General features: G+C 36.6%; 1 pseudogene; it reads right to left on the reverse strand.

The window, feature by feature from the left end:
* LOC115410430 (ryanodine receptor 2-like) overlaps window positions 1-17,974 on the reverse strand; it is a 244,401-nt pseudogene that overhangs the window by 162,564 nt on the left and 63,863 nt on the right.

Raw genomic sequence — 17,974 nt, forward strand, 5'->3', positions numbered from 1 at the left:
TGACATGAACACATTTTTAAAAAATTCACAACAGTAATAAAGTCTTATGTCCTCCAATAACACACTAAGGTTGAAATTTAGAATTATAGAGTATTCCAATGAGCGCTCTCTAAAGGGTTAATATCCTCTTAACTTGCTCTAATGTCTTTTGTGGCCACCATAGTGGAGGGTAATGTGTGTATCCATTTGGTTGTAATCTACTCCATTCACCACTAGATGTCAGTAAATGTCCCACACTGAACCTTGAAGCCAATCTAAACTCAGTCAAACATGCGCAGACAGACTCTTACCTGAGGTGTCTTCTTGTAGTCCGACATCAAAAGCCAGTTTGTCTGTAGATGAGCGCGACGTGGACAGACAGCACAGGTACTAAAGACAGACACACAACCAGTCAGTCCAACACGAACACCTCGAGAACTTCTAGAACTCCTGCTATTGCTTTTAGATGAACAGTACCAGGGTTTGGCTGACACTTGTGGAAGACTTAGGAACACCAAAATAGTGTCCCTTTCCAAAAAGACTACAAATAAAAAAAAATTAAACTAATCCATACATCACAGGGTTTTTAAAGTCTACACATTATCAGTGTCATATTCCCATCCCTCACTGAAGTTATCATTACCATCATCTACTGCAGTCCATAAACTGACATTAGCTAACTCTGTTTCTAAGCTAACTGTTGCCTTCATACTATACACAATAACAGCTTATTTAGTGATTTTTATGCGGAGGACTTTGGTTGTTCTTCCTGTGATAATCTTTACTCTCAATCCCCTCTTCTGCTCCTCTACAGCAGCAACATCAGCTACTGGCATTAGCTAACAACAAATGACAAGTTTTACCGACACTTGTGGAAGATTTAAGAGGACAGGTGGAATAAAACTACAACTTTTGCATCATTTTTTGGACCGTTATCTTTATCTTATGTGTGTACAAGAATTGAAAAAGCCAGAGGAGGTCATATAATGTAAATCCAAAAACTTTAAAAACAGACTTGTTAAAAGAGACTACAGAATTGACTTTTATGATGGTTTAGGTGCTGTTCATAATGGCTCAAATCCTTGGATGGATAAATATTTGTCTCTTATCTTTGACGGTCCCAGTCCCAGTGGGAAAACGACTTTGACACAATTTGTGGACCAGACATTCATTTGTTCCAAAGTAACATGCAAAATGTCATTAGCTAGCTTAGCGCAACATGAGTTTCTTCAGGTTTCCCCCACCATCAAAAACAGGTACATTATTTCTCTTTGATCATGGTGCTAATGAAGATCTGGAGTAGGTCAGTGAACACCTTTAATGGCAGCTCACTGCATCTAGTATGCTAAGTGCTAATGCTAATGCTAGATGCTGTGAGATTGAATGTCCCTATGCCAGTAATTAAGTGATTTATATGGAAGAGGATTAGGGGCACTGGAAAAAAAAATTAAGGTCCAAAATATAGAAATTTTATTATTATTCTGAGAGAAAAAAGTCAGAATTCTGACTTTTTTTCAGAGAATTCTAAAAAAAAAAAAAAAAAAAGAAACGAAAGAAAGAAAGAAAAAATTGACATTCAGTGTGAGTGTCACTTTTGCTTTATGGCATAAAGGATGAGTACAGCAGGCTGACATAATGACAGATTTAGGTGACTTTTCACACATTCGAGGGGTTCCAGAGGAAGCCTTTTCACTGTTACATGAGCAAAAGGAAGGGAAACAGGTATCAGTGGCTTTTTCTTCAAATTTTCATACACAAGTTTCAGAACACAACATTCACTCACCTTTTGCTCATCTGAGGAAAAAGTCGAAATTCCGTAATTCTAACTTTTTTCTCCGAATTTTGAGTTTAATCTCAGAATTCTGACTTTTTTCTCAGAATAATAATAAAAAAATATATTGGACCTTAATCTTTTTTTTTTCCAGTGGACCTAATCCTCTTCCGTAGATTTAACCTTAATCTCAACCATAGAGGAACTTTATCATGTCATCAACCCAAAGAGAAATCATCCATTAAGTTTTTCTTCTTCCCACTCCTTTTCGAGTGTAGATGAATGATTTTGGAATTTTGAATTTGCATGTATTCTGTAAATGCTCGAAATAAACAAATAAAATGAAATCAAAAATAAAACAGATTTTTTTTCCTGTGTTCTGGTGTTCGGTGCATTTACTGACCATTCCACTGTAGGAGTGTCGCAGCAGGACGGCGTGTCCGTACAATAAGGTTCGATGTCCACCGCCCTGCGCCGTCTGAGGAAGACATGGACAAAAGGAAGACAGAAACAAACCGTTGAAAAGACAGGAAGTCAACTCTGAAGGAAAGAACAGTGAGAAACAGAGATATCAGAACAAAGCAGAGACAGAAATATCAACAAAAACAGACGTAGACGAGTAGAGAAGGGTAGATACTTCTGTCATGGGAAGAAGTTTTAAAGTCATTATAATAGACTTCACAAAAAACTAAACTAATCCATACATCGCAGGGTTTTTCAGGTCTAAACATCCATTCATTACTGTCATATTCCCATCCCTCAGCGGTGTTATCATGTGCTGCTGTCTAGTATCACAGTGTCTAAGCTAACTGCCTTCATATTACACGTAATAACAGCTGTTTATTGATTTCCATTTAAGTCTTTACTCTCATCCCCCTGTTCTGCTAGGCTTCTCTTCTGCTCCTCTACAGCAGCCACATCAGCTACTGTCGGTTTAAAAATGGTATTAACTAACAACAAATGACAAGTTCAAAGCACAAAACACAGACTCCAACAGCAACAAACCACATAAGCACACAAGCATGCGCAAATCGTACAAAGCAAACCTTTAAAATGGAATAAATTAGTTAATTCCTGGCAAAACTACAAACATCATACTTAGAAGTGATACCATCAACCAGAACAATACTAGTCTGGAAAAATATGCAATGGAGCTAATGTTGAGAATTTTTTTTTTATCCTGCTTGAATGAAGTCATCATTTACACATGTTACATAAATGTGCAAATTGTAGTTTGTGGTAAAGACAGTAAGACATCATTTAGTGTGAACTAGGGATGCACCAATCCGACTTTTTCAGTACCGATGTCGATACTGATGCTGGGGCGTTGCGAATCAGTTGATACCTGATATCAATCCAATATCATAGTTGATTTAGAGCAGAGGTTCTCAACTCGGGGGGGGGTTGTGAGTGACATCATCATGCGTGCATATGGGTGCGTTAGAGACTACTATTGTACATCACAACAGTATAAATCACTCACCACATACTCCCACCCCCCATGGATTGAGGTCCATGAATGGGGGGGGGGAGCTGTTACTTTTAGAATTATGTTCGGCATGCATGACGTAGCCCATGTTGCAAAAATTTAAAGGGTTAAAGGGGAAGGATCAGTCTTATGGATCGGTTGCTTTCATAGATCACCGATCTAGCTAAAATGTCAATATCAGGGCCAATATCTGACCCTAAAATCGGATTGGTGCAACCTTAGTGTGAACTGGCTCAATGCACTGCATCTGTTGTACTGCATGACACATGTCATTGGTATAGAAATATGCTTAATAATACTTAATAGTAAACAAAGCCAATACTGGTCTTGTAAACTACATCAGATGTCACCAAGATGGAGTCCACCCACTAAACCCAAATGGTTTATTTCAGCACCATTAGCAGTATTAACATTATTAACTGCTAATTTTATTTTTGTAAAGTCAATTCATCGGACTATTTCTACCATTTTGCATCATTTTCCTGGTTTTCCATGGACTGAACTCTCTTCAGCACCATCCCTCTGGAACCCTGGTGTTTGTCCTGTCTACACACTGGTTTTGTCAGCGTTGACGTCTGTCCTGCTGCACTGCAGTCATTCTGCTGTGGTCGCTGTGAACACCCAGAACACTACAGGACTTCAGAGAATACTAAACAGATCTGATCCTCTGGGACAGAGGCTGAAACTGTCCTGTGTTTATATAAGAAATCCATTTGTACTTGTTTATTCTGTCAAGTCCATTGGAACTCATGACCATTCAATTTAACACTGAAGGACCCAGTGCTGCTTTTGTAGCAGGTCCAACAGATTTTTTTCTCTATATTTAACCTTTGTTAAGTGATTGGCCACCATTTATTATAATAGTATCTTCTGTATTTTGCATTTCTTCAGTTAAAATCATGTACTTTCCAAAATTTAATTTGCTGATCATGTAGATGTTCATAAAACCTCTGATTAAAGTTAAGGATCATTGTTTTAAAAACAGAGAAAACCGAAGAAAAAGTGTCTTTTTCAGTCCAATCTCTCATTAACTGAACATAAACCCAGTGTGTCCATCCACTGTTATTGATCCAACTCCATGGGCTTTACTGGTGAATCAATGTTGTAGAAGATGACGGTGTTTCCATGGTAACTACGGAGCCTCTGAATGTCCAAATGGGTCATATCTGATGACCATGAAAAGATGAAGAACTGTATTTTACACCAATTATTTCTATGTATTGATAGAATTAATGGATCATCAGGTATTAAACAGTTTAGATCAGTAGATGGTTTTGGTCTCCAGTGGACGTTTGGGTCTTTAAGGATTAAAGCTGCACTGTTGGTAGTTATTTGGTTTTACTGGACAATAAATCCACCATCATTATTCATTGTAATTTAAGTGGTCGGAACAGAAACTAGTATTGTATTACTTCACGTTACTTTACTTCACAGTGAACTGTAATTAATACTATGGCGTATTTATTCACTGGTGTTTAGCTTTACCTTAATACTGAGGGTTCCTACAGGTTTCTACAAGTTCAGTTTAAGACTTTTAAAGACCTTTTTAAAACTACTTAAAACATAATTTAAAGCCTATTTCATGGCCATACAAGCAAAAACTTGTGACTCCTAGAATTTAGGAAAAAGTATTTATTTACTCCAATGCCTGGATCCCTATCATTCTGAGTCATTTCTCTTCTTAGGAGCCAATTATTGCAAAGTTAGTGATAATTGCTTCCTAATTTCAGTATAAATTTTTGGGTTGAAACAGGTGGAACTGAGTCGACAATCATTACTTTCTTTGCATCTTGGACATTTAACGGACACATTTAAACATAACATAGCCAAAAAGTTTATGGCAACATAACTTAAGACCTACCATATCAAATTTAATATCTTTTAAAGACTTTTTAGACTTTTTAAGACCCTGTGGGAACCCTGAATACTTCAATAATATATATTTTTTGATGAAAAACTGGAAGAAAACTCCAGGGCACTTTCTTTAAAATCTCTTTAAAATACCTGTATTTTCATGGCATGGTCATATATAGACCTAAAAAAAAACAAAACACTTTTACGCATTTCAGCTTCAAGCCTTCATCAGGAAGTTTTCTTTGAATTCCTTAAATAGAGTGCCTTGGAGTTTTCTTCCAGTTTGTCATCTACTTTATGAATCCCTTTTTCCAAAGAACACCTCGAACAAACTCTTTTTTGGTCCTAGAAGCATTCCTTCCCATGAAGTTTTGGATATATATTTTTTTTGTAGATCTAGAAAAATATATCAAACAGACATTTATTAATAGACATTTAGGTTTAGGTGAACATACCAGGGTTTGGCTTAAAAGATCATATGACCACAATGTTCTCCTGACCTTAACAAAATGGCTGTTGTTGCCTTAACTTAAATGAACTCTTTTGCCTGTTGAAAAAAGGTTAAAAAAAAAAAAAAAGTCCCATTTCCTACAGTGAACAATGCCTTTCCCTGCAACAGAATCCAGGTTTTGTAACAGAACATAAGCTGGGTGGTATTTTGTTGCAGAGACTAGAAGGAAAAGTAGCAGATCCTTCAATTACACACGAACACATTGAGATTAGACGTGTCCATGATCTGCACCGACGTTCAAAGGCGTCGTTTTACTCTGGGTTTGACTGAAGTACAGGCTGCATCTTCAACTAACAAGACGCTGTAGAGACGCTTGAATCAGACTGATTAGACTGGAGTTCTGATTGAAGATGTTTCAGGAGTGCATGCTGCTTTAGCAGAGAGTGCTTTGGAGAAAATTAGTCAACACGATGATGCAGTTGGTGTTTGTCGATGGCGAGAGTTTGTGGTTTTATTTGTGGAGTTAAACCGAACAAAAAAACCTGCTTCCCCTACCTGAGCTGAAGATAAAGGGTAACAAAGATGGCAACTGGTACCGATTACCGTCTACTTACAGTCAAGGTGTGATTTTTTGGGGGGGATTGGGGGAATCAACCCCTCCTCTGGATTTTACATCCCTACTTCAGCTCGGGGGGGTCAACCAACCAGTTTTCTTCCACATATATCCTAGATTACTCGCACTGACATTGACCTGAACCGAACTGTCGGCAGTCTCTTAATTCGCAAACGTCCCCATGCACTGGGGCGCCAAAAAGGGGGGATAAACGTGGCAAATTCATGGGGCCCAGCATTTGTGGGGGGGAGGCATAGAGCAGTGGAGGGGGTCCAGTGGATACAGGTTAGAAGTTGTGAAAATTTCATGTAAGATCTGCTGTATAAGAGAGGAATAGAACCTGGTGTTGGACATTGAAAGTATGTAAAGTTTCACTTTAGTTTCACACCAGCATTAATTGCATTAGTTATAGACCACACCCCCACGTATATAACTGCTGCCCACCCCCCCCCACTCCAAAAAAAAAAATCAACCTCTGTTTTTTTGACAAATTGCACTCTGCTTGTAGTTGGATCCTTTAAAAACTAGCAGCTGTAAATCCTTGACATCCATCCTTTCACTAGAACCGTAACTCTATCTAAAAGTCCATGAACTTCTGTTAGGTGTGGACGTATAAATCCAAAATGCATGGATTAGACTATATTTAAAGGTGAAAACCTTCTAGTTTCTGTGTTCATTTGTTGAAACTTGTCTGAAATATGAACCCCAACCCTTACAAACATCAACTTTGCAAACATTAAAAGGCTACTTGGTTGTGTTGGAGGTTTGGTGACATGACCCAAATATTACTATAAATATACTAATTGAAAAATTAATGGCTAATACCAATACTGATTTAGTTATTTATTATGCCTTAACAAAAAAAATCATTATAAATGTGAAAAATGGTTCCTGTTTTAACTTATTCTTTTATATATGAATGAACACAGACCCAAATATAAACATTGATGGAGAAATAAAACGTTAATACTGTCATAATCAATGAATATCTGCCACTGCCATTGATGAAAACATGTCTGATATGCTAATAACAATATTGGTTGATATGAGCAAATATTGGCCAATACTGATGTCCAGACGATATATTAGTGCATCGATGGTTTGTTCTTGACACTTTATTGGATGAAGGTTTACATCTGATGCTTATTTGATATAGTGTGATATAGTTTAGGTTGTGTGAGAGCACCTCCTGTCCTAGCACTTTCAAACATTCCATTTAAAATGTATTACCATGTCTATTCTGTTGTTTTTACTTGGTATTTTTATTTCACTGTTTTTAAGTGTACAGCTACTTTTATGTCTTTTTAATCTATTCTTGTATTTTAGTTTATTATTTTGATTTTTATTCTTCTGTACGACATTGTTTTAATTGTACAGCGGTTTTATGTTTTTAATCTATTCTTGTATTTTTCTTTTATTTTTAGTTTTTCCCCTGTAAGTCACTTTGGAAAAAAGCGTCTGCCAAATGCATAAATGTAAATTTAAATGTGTTTTAGTCACATGTTGAACAGAAAATAGAAGATGTTCCATTTTGGTTCAGAGTTCAGTGCACAATGAAAAGGGCGGATGTTAAAGGGTTATGGGTGTAGAAACGCTGTAGGTCCTGTGAAGTGCAAAAAACTAATTTACTGGTTTAATTTTAAATAAAGAAGTCACCAAATCTAGTTAGAAAATTGCTGTTTGCGAACTTTTCCAGTCTTTTGCAGCTTTTCTGATGGAAACCCTGCTTGCACGTGGGTTCATTTTCCAGCTGCTGCTCCTGTAAATCCCAAAGTTCACTTAGCGGGAGGTTGGATCACTTTCCCACCACTTTCTCCAAGCATCTGAGGTGCAGTGACTTTGGTCTGCACCTGAGTTCAGACCTGCCCAAACAAATCCCACCCAGAGGGAAATGAACTGAGGTTAGATTCCCAAACCGTCCAAACATTGGCCTTGTGAAAACACCTGAAAACGCAGATAAGAGTCTAACTATCCAACCAAATGTTATTCACAGAGGAAGGACGGGGTATTTTCAGAGCCTGTCTCGGTATCGTCTTCATCAGTCGGCCCGTCTTGCAGAGCGCAGAGGTCCAGGTAACATCCCTGTATCTGAAATCTCCAAACCTCCCATAAATAGTCACTTCATAGATAACAAAGACAAGGATGTGCACCACAGACAGAAGGACGGTAACAACCAGGACACACAGATACAGCGAGTGGAGGCACACCTACCCAGATTTCCACATCAACATGCTGTGTGGAAATGAGAGAGAACAGGAACAAGTAAGTTGCCTTTGTCATTTTACAGACGACACATAAAAACACATGTATCCCATCGGAGAAAAGACAGAGGTCGTGACAGATTAGTGGATCTGTAGAAGACTTAGTTCTGCTTCCATGACTCTGGGGGATTCCAAACTGCTGCAAACTGTTGCACAACCAGACAAACACATTCGTAGGTACATTCTCGGATGTGAAGATGATTGTGTTTTCTTTTGAGACCGCTGGCCCTTTCAGGTCTCATGGTACCCGAAAGCTACGCAGTTAGAAAGTTCGTTGTTCAGTTCCCAGTTGGACCAGGGTCTATGTTGCCTTGCCTTGCCAGCCCTATTTTTGCCTTGAAGTATCTGCCACAAAGACCCGAAACACTTAGTAACAGGCAGAAAATAGTTCAAATTGTGCCTAATTTTCTTTAGACATTTCAGGTTATTCACATTTTATTGTTACAGGATACAGGAGGTCCTCAGGTTACGAACGAGTTCCGTTCCCACGCTGGCGATGTAACCCGAATTTCCGCGTAAGTTGGAATTAACCCTTTAATACCCCCTAAATACCCCCTAAATCTCTAAATAAATATCCAAATACACGTATTAGGCTTTACCGATGTTCGTCGGCGTCTCGCCTTTCTCCGACCTTTTGATGATATCCAGCTTCGTTTCCATCGTAATGGCTTTCCTCTTGGCTGGACCAGCATCGCTAGAAGATCCTGCTTTCTTTTTTGGGGCCATGATGTGAAAAAGGAGGGTGAAAAAGGTGAGGATACCGAGAAAATTACGGAGCACAAACACAGACACTCTACACTATGGGGCTGGAGACAAACTGGCGGACGAGACTCAGGCATCATAAAGTCGAAACAGCGTAGGTCGAGTACCGTGTAACCCGAGGACCTCCTGTAGTTCTTTAAATCTAAATGTTTTTATAATTTAATGTTATTTTTTGCACTAAAACAAAGACAAAAATTTTAAGTTGTCATTATTTATAGGCATAGTTTAATATTTTTTTCTCAAACTCTAAAGAAAATATGGAATCATTTGTTTTTGGAGGTTATTATTCTGTTATTTGACTGTAGATCATATTGGTCTGTATGTGGAACCTGAACTAAAATGAGTTCCACAGCCTGGACTGAGGAATTTTTGCACTTTGTAAATTCATCCCCAGGGGCCGGATTGGAACCTTTGGTGGGATGCATCTGGCCCCCGGGCCGCATGTTTGAGACCCTTGATCTAAGGGTTGATGATAAATGCTAATGATGCTAACGGCTAAAGTGACAAAAGCATGAAAACAGTTGTTGTCAGTAAAAACTCCTTCAGAACGATCCTTTCCCAGTGTTTATCCCTAGAAGTGTAACCCTCCCACCTGTGACTGGGATCATTTAGGTGTTAAATCCCTCAGTGCTGCTGGATTCTAATGTATTTAGATCCATTAAACCCTATTATAATGACTGCATCGGTTCAAGCCGATGGCTCCAGGCCAATCCTCCAGTGCTTTTCCCGCCGTTCCACATGAGCCGTCACCTCTGGGAACTTTATCTGACGCTGACAGACTCGCCGTCAGAGTCCTGCGGCCGACAGATGTGTTTATTAGAAAGTGAAATCCGGATCCTTCAGTGTGGATGTAGGGTAATCCAACAGGAGGAGACGACGCTAAAGCCCCACTAACACACAACTCACACTCATGCACCTTTAGAACTAATACGCAGAGTTTTTTTCTCCTGTTCTTTTTTTTTTTTTTCCACTTGTTCAGCTGGAATTGAAGGTGTCATGTGGTTACAATCCCATAATACACTGTGGTTTTGAAGGACAACTTGAAGACTCATTGGTGAAGGTGACAAAGATAATTTTTTATGCTCGACTTATTTCTGCTTGTTGTATTTTTGCACTAGTTACTTTTTAATCATTAATTTTCAACTTTCTACTATTAACCCTCCGGTACCCCGTCCAGCAAGGCCCTTATTTTGTTGATTATTATTTATTTTATTTAGTATTTCATTAGATTTTGTTCATTTTTTGCTTATTTTCTCTATGTTACTTATTATATTGTAAATTTTCTTACTTGTTTTTGTTAATTTTGTTAATTTTATTAATTATTACCCAGCCCCCAAAGTGGTTTGTTTGTTTGTTTCACACTACAGCAGCAAAACTATTGGTTGAATTCATACCAAATTGGGTTTATAGATTGCCAGGTACCCAAAATAGATGTGATTACATTTTTGTGAAAAGTAGGTCAAAGTTCAAATCTTTTATGAACTTTTTATTCCTTTTTTTCTCCATTTACTTATAGTGGGTGAAATTTCAAATGTCTATAAAAACATCTATTTTGTTTCAGTTTACTTCAAACTTGCCACATATATAGAGGCAGTTGATATGCTGACATCAGCTGGATCAATGCCAATATTTGTTTTTTGTTTATTTGTTTGTTTGCTTGTTTGTTTGTTTGTTTTGATGATGTCTAAGTGATCATTATGTGTATTTTTACGTTTTTAATTTCTAGCGAACAAGTGATGTATTAATGTTGGCTGTTTTATGTCTTGTTTCTGTCACCTGCCTAAGGACTGCAGATGAAAAATAGTTATTTTTACTAATTCTGGCAAATTTACATGGGTGTATTTTTTATACAGCAAGATTCATAAATATACATGGTCCCTATTAAATAAATCAATATATTAAAAAATAAAAATTAGCTAAAATACATTTGAGGGGCAGGGTTTGTTGTGCCTGGAACCACTTGTTTTATTTATTTATTTATTTTTCATTTTTGTATGTGTCCATCCACTGTCACTGATCCAGCTCCATGGGTTTTACTGGTGAATCAATGTTGTAGAAGATGACGGTGTTTCCACGGTAACTACGGAGCCTCTGAACGTCCAAATGGGTCATATCTGATGACCATGAACAGATGAATAACTGTATTTTACACCAATTATTGACATGTATTGATAGAATTAATGGATCAGCAGGTATTAAACAGTAGATGGTTTTGGTTGTCAGTGTATTTTTGGGTTTTATGGGTTTAGAAGAGGCAGAAATGGAGGCTGTGTTCTGTGAGGTGGATTTTTGTTTCATTTCTTTGTTGAGTCTTGCAAATATGGCCTCCACTGCCTTCAAGATGCACAAATTGACATTGCATCTATTTCCAGACTGCACAAATATGGGCAAAATGGAGCCATAGTAACAGACAAAAGGTTCAGTCCATATCTGTGCTTAACTCTGCGCATAAATGAGCTGTTTTTCGCTGCAGGGTCCATTAGTGGAGCTTCACATCTGAGCTTTTGAACATGTTCCCCATGTGCCATGATTCTCCACCTCTATATATGAGTGCATGTAATAACAATATGTTCGCAATAAGTGTGAGTGTTTGTGTGTCCGTGGCCTTGATGCATGCTGACAGTGAGAAAGGAGAAATTAATAACTCCTTCCTGCAAGTCATGATGAGATCTGACACGACTCCCATCGTTATTAAGTCCTCCTCTGCCACCGCAGCTCCACATCTGCACTGCGGATCCAGCCTTTAACATACCACCATTAAAACTGTCCATTTCATCAACAGATAAGTCAGTTTTTGTTTGTTTTCAGCGGATTTTCACATGTAAGAAATAAAAAAAAAACAGCCCTTAAGCCTCTACTTGCATGGATTTAAATGTAATCATCTGAAAACTTTGACATTAAATACAAAAAGCTGATTTTTATTGACTAAAAATAGGACCAACTTCCCTGTATATCAGCGTCATGTTCTATCTGAATCAATCCCCAGTTGAATGTATGAGGTTGTCAGGTTCTGTTCTATGTTCCAGTTCTGTGGTCTGGATGCACATCAATCTAACTATAGAAGTGGGTGGGACTTTCACTGGAGGAGAATTCAACTCATCCAATCAAAGTCCATATATGACTTCTATCAGTGATCAGTAGGAACTATATTGATATCTGGAACCATTTACATATTATAAACCATCAAAATATGGACCATTATAAATAAAGGCCAATTTTCAATATTTCAAAAAATTTGCAAAAAAGTCCAAAATCAACATTTCTCAAAACTGTGAAAAATTTTGTAGACAATGTCCCACGGAAAATACATAAATAATTTTAAATGAATCTGACCAGTAGTTTCAGAGAAGAAGATTGTTGAAATTTACACTAGAATCTAGAGTTTGACCCTTCAAGGTCACTCAAGGTCAAAGGTCATGGATCCAAATGAAAGTCCATATATGACTTCTATCAGTGATCTATAATAAAAATTTGCCAAAAGTACCAAAATCTAAATTTCTCCAAACCGTAAACAAATTTTGTAGACATTGTCCACAGGAAGATGCATATACAATTTGAAATTAATCTGACCAGTAGTTTCAGAGTAGAAGATTTTTTAAACTTAGACTAGAATCTAGAGTTTGACCCCTTAAAGGTCACTTAAGGTCAAAGGTCATGGATCCAAATGAAAGTCTATATATGACTTCTATCAGTTATCAATAATAACTATATTGATATCTGTAACCATGTACATGTTATAAACCATCAAAATATGGACCATTAGAAGTAAAAGGTAATTTTTAATATTTGTCAAAAAATTTGTCAAAAATTCAAAAATAAAAATTTCTCGAAACTGAAAAAATTTTGTAGACATTGTCCCAAGGAAGATACAATTTGAAATGAATGCGACCAGTAGTTTCAGAGAAGAGGTTTGTTGAAATCTAGACTAGAATCTAGAGTTTGACCCCTTAAAGGTCACTCAAGGTCAAAGGTCATGAACCCAAATAAAAGTCCATATCTGACTTGCTATCAGTGATCAACAGGAACTATATTGATATCTGTAACCATTTACATGTTATAAACCATTAAAACATGAACTGTTGAAAGTAAAAGGTAAATTTTTGATACTTCAAAAAAAATAAAATAAAAAAATAAAAATTTCTCAAAACTGTGAATAGATTTTGTAGGCATTGTCTGATGGACAATACATAAAAAATGGAAATTAATCCGACCAGTCATTTAGGAAAAGAAGATTGTTGAAATGTAGATGTTGTTGACCTTGAGTTTGACCCTTCAAGGTCACTGAAGGTCAAAGGTCATGGATCCATATGAAAGTTCATATGACTTCCTATCAGAGCTCAAAAGTAACTATATCAATATCTGTAACTATTTGCATGTTAGAAACCATGAAAATATGGACCATTAAAAGTAAAAGCAAATTTTAATATTTCAAAGATTTTTCAAAAAAATTCTCATAATAAAAATTTCTCAAAACTGTGAAAAAAAAATTTGTAGACATTGTCCCAAGGAACAATCATAAAAATTTTTAAATGAATCCGACCATGAGTTTCAGAGAAGACGATTGTTGAAATCTAGACATTGGTGACCTTCTGTTTGACCCTTCAAGGTCACTCAAGGTCAAAGGTCATGGATCCATATGAAAGTCCACATGTGACTTCCTATCAGTGATCAATAGGATCTATATTGATATATGTAACCATTTACATGTTGTAAACGATCAAAATATGGACCATTAAAAGTAAAAGCAATTTTTTTATATTTAAAAAATTCATCAAAAATCTAAATTTGTCCAAACCGAACAGACTTTGGACATTGTCCCTATGTGGATACATATATAAGTTAAAACCTCCATCCCTTAAGCTTCGACTTACATGGATTTAAGTGTAATCATTTGAGAACTTGGACCTAAAGCTGATTTTCATTGAATAAAAACATCATCTCTAATCATGTTAAAAAAAAAAAAGAATAAAAAGACCATCTAGGACAATCCTTCAATACATGACATGAAAACACACTCCGAGTACCAAACGCCTGATTCCTGTGATGATCTGGGATTATTTTAGGAAGAGAAAACCAACAACTGAGCAGAATTTTGGCAGTGCATTATTAGTGTGTAGGCAGTGACATGATTCCAAACTGACAAACATATTCACACAGCACATTTTACAGTGGAAACAACTTCTGATCAGAGACAAAGATGGAGAAATGACTGACTGAGCACATTTTAACGGACAAATCTGATCAATAAATACAGAAGAATTCAGTTATTCATATGGTTCTAATGTTATCACTTTAAATAATTGCTGTATTTAACCAGTTTTCTGTTCATTTTGACTGAAATTATCAACTGAAAAAAAGCAATAATTGTTTTTGAGCAGTAGGTGTTCATTATAATTCTATATGGTCATCTCTTGTTTTTGCATAAATGTGTAAATAATGAGAATGAAGTCCATCTGGTGATGCTGTTAAATATGGAATCTGAAATATAAACGAACTGCAAATTAAACTCAAATCTCCAAAATTGAACCTGTTATTAAATGTTTTGTGTATTTGTAGATCCACTGTGATCTGTAAGCAATAATAGTCCATGTGTAAATGATAAACTGAGGCAGAATATTGGTAAAATCGCACTTATTTTTCATGTTATTTGTTCATGTTATTCACATGTTTAAAGGAGAGTTTGTAGACGTAAACATTTTCAGAATGCAATTTTACTTTTTTCACCTAAAAGTTTATATTTGTCATTATTTCTAGCTTATTCTGATAGTATTTTACTGGTCTGACCCACTTCAGATCATATTCATCTGTATGTGGAGCCTGAACTAAAATGATTTGAACACCATTGGTTGTGAATGTCTTCACTGTAATTTTTGAACTTTGTAAATTCATCCCATGGGTCAGTTTGGGTCCACAGGTCGCATGTTTGACACCCCTACTCTAAACCTAATCAGACTAGTGTCAGACTCAGGGGTTTTATGATTGGTCTCAGATCATGTGACTGACCTGTTGTATTCACGTATCTGTTACCCTTTATGTTTGCATGTTGGGGTTAGGGTTAGGGTTGTGGTTGGTACTCACCCCCTCCGCCTTGTCCTCGGTGTTGGCCAACATCTCCTGCAGCGCTCGCACTGACAGAGACTGTTCCAACACAAACGTACAGATGGACAGATCTGGAGGCACATTCTGAAAAACACACACATATATGATGGACAGGCCATTATTTATAGAATAGAATAGAATAGAATAGAATAGAATAGAATAGAATAGAATAGAATAGAATAGAATAGAATAGCATGGAATAGAAAATAATAGCATGGAATAGAATAGCATAACACAAAATAAAATAGAACAGAATAGAAAATAATAGAATAGTATAGCATAAAATAGAATAGAAAATAATAGATTAGCATACCATAGAATAGAAAAGAATAGAATAGAAAATAATAGAATAGCATAGCATAGCATAGCATAGAATAGAATAGAATACAAAAGAATAGCACTGAATAACATAGCATAGAATAAAATAGAACAGAAATTAATAGCATAGCATAGAATAAAATAGAATAGAAAATAATAGCATAGCATTGCATAGTATAGAATAGAATAGAATAGAATAGAATAGAATAGAATAGAATAGAAGAGACTAGACTAGACTAGACTAGACTAGACTAGACTAGAATAGAATAGAATAGAATAGAATAGAATAGAATAAAAGCTCTGTTTCTGTTTTGCAGTAGATTCTTACAGTGCTAATTAAAGACTATAAAACTATTACACAAAATTTTACTGTAAATAAATATTGAAAATATACAGAAGTACAAAGAACTGAAATATAGAAAAGCCTGACTCTGTTCCGCAGATAGAGGACATACACATTCACTATATAAAATACAGATATGAGGTAATCAAAGGTCAAAGACAGTGGTGTGACGGACAGGCCGTGGTTTCCAGCTGACACTGGCCTTCATCTGCACTCACACATTTTTCCAGTGGAGTTGCTGAGCTCAGTGTTCAGAGTGGAACTGTATTTACAGGATGTAATCCACAGCACGGATTAGTCACTACACAAATTATACAGCTGAGTAAACAAACACAACACAGCGCCAGCGTCTTCAGGACATTCTGTAGAGCGCCGTTCATTGGCTGGATGACAGATGAGCATGTTCTGTCACTGTGGAAAAGCTCAGACAGGTTGAACTTTCCTCTGCTGAAGGAGATTTGAGGAACAAATACCGCAGGATTATGAGTGGACGTTGGCTGGATGTGGAGGTTCGGGGTTCAACAGTCTGTGGGTCTGCTACTGGAGGATTTAACCCCTATGTTCATAGAATAGAATAGAATAGAATAGAATAGAATAGAATAGAAGACTATGTGTGGACGTTGGCTGGATGTGGAGGTTCGGGGTTCAACAGTCTGTGGGTCTGCTACTGGAGGATTTAACCCCTATGTTCATAGAATAGAATAGAATAGAATAGAATAGAATAGAATAGAATAGAAGACTATGTGTGGACGTTGGCTGGATGTGGAGGTTCGGGGTTCAACAGTCTGTGGGTCTGCTACTGGAGGATTTAACCCCTATGTTCATAGAATAGAATAGAATAGAATAGAATAGAATAGAATAGAATAGAATAGAATAGAATAGAAGACTATGTGTGGACGTTGGCTGGATGTGGAGGTTCGGGGTTCAACAGTCTGTGGGTCTGCTACTGGAGGATTTAACCCCTATGTTCATAGAATAGAATAGAATAGAATAGAATAGAATAGAATAGAATAGAATAGAAGACTATGTGTGGACGTTGGCTGGATGTGGAGGTTCGGGGTTCAACAGTCTGTGGGTCTGCTACTGGAGGATTTAACCCCTATGTTCATAGAATAGAATAGAATAGAATAGAATAGAATAGAATAGAATAGAAGACTATGTGTGGACGTTGGCTGGATGTGGAGGTTCAGGGTTCAACAGTCTGTGTATCTGGGACTGGAGGAGTTTAACCCCCTAAGTTTAACACAAATATATGCACTTCATATGAGTATGAGGACTTCTATAGAATAGAATAGAATAGAATAGAACTGACTAGACTAGACTAGAATAGAACAGAATAGAGTAGCATAGCATAGAATAGCATAGCATAGCATTGAATAGAATAGAATAGAATAGAATAGAATAGAATAGAATAGAATAGAATAGCATACAATACAATATAATACAATAGACCAGAATAGCATACAATAGAATAGCATTGAATAGCATAGAATAGAATAAAATTGAATAGAATAGAAAATAATAGAATAGCATAGCATAGAATAGAATAGACTAGACTAGAACAGAACAGAACACAATAAAATACAATAGAACATAATAGCATGGAATAGAATAGCATTGAAAAGCATCGCATAGAATAAAATAGAATAGAAAATAATAGAATAGCATAAAAAAAGAATAGAATAGCATATAATGGAATAGAATAGAATCTGTTTCTTTTTTGCTGTAGATTCTTACAGTGCTAATTACAGACTGTAAAAAACCAAATCAGCCAAAGGTTTACTGTAAATATATATTGAAACTAGAAGCACTCGTAGAGTGCAGACCAGATCAGTGCCCCCCCCGATCACCACCAAAATTTAATCATTTGCTTCTTGTGCCAGTATCAACATTTCCTGACATTTTCATCCAAATCCATCTTTAACTTTTTGAGTTATCTTACACACGGACAGACAGACAGACAAAAAAACAGACAGACAGACAAAGAAACAGACAGACAGACAAACAAACGGACAGACAGACAAAAAAACAGAC

This window comes from Sphaeramia orbicularis, chromosome 19, assembly GCF_902148855.1.
Source record: "Sphaeramia orbicularis chromosome 19, fSphaOr1.1, whole genome shotgun sequence".
NCBI lineage: Eukaryota > Metazoa > Chordata > Actinopteri > Kurtiformes > Apogonidae > Sphaeramia > Sphaeramia orbicularis.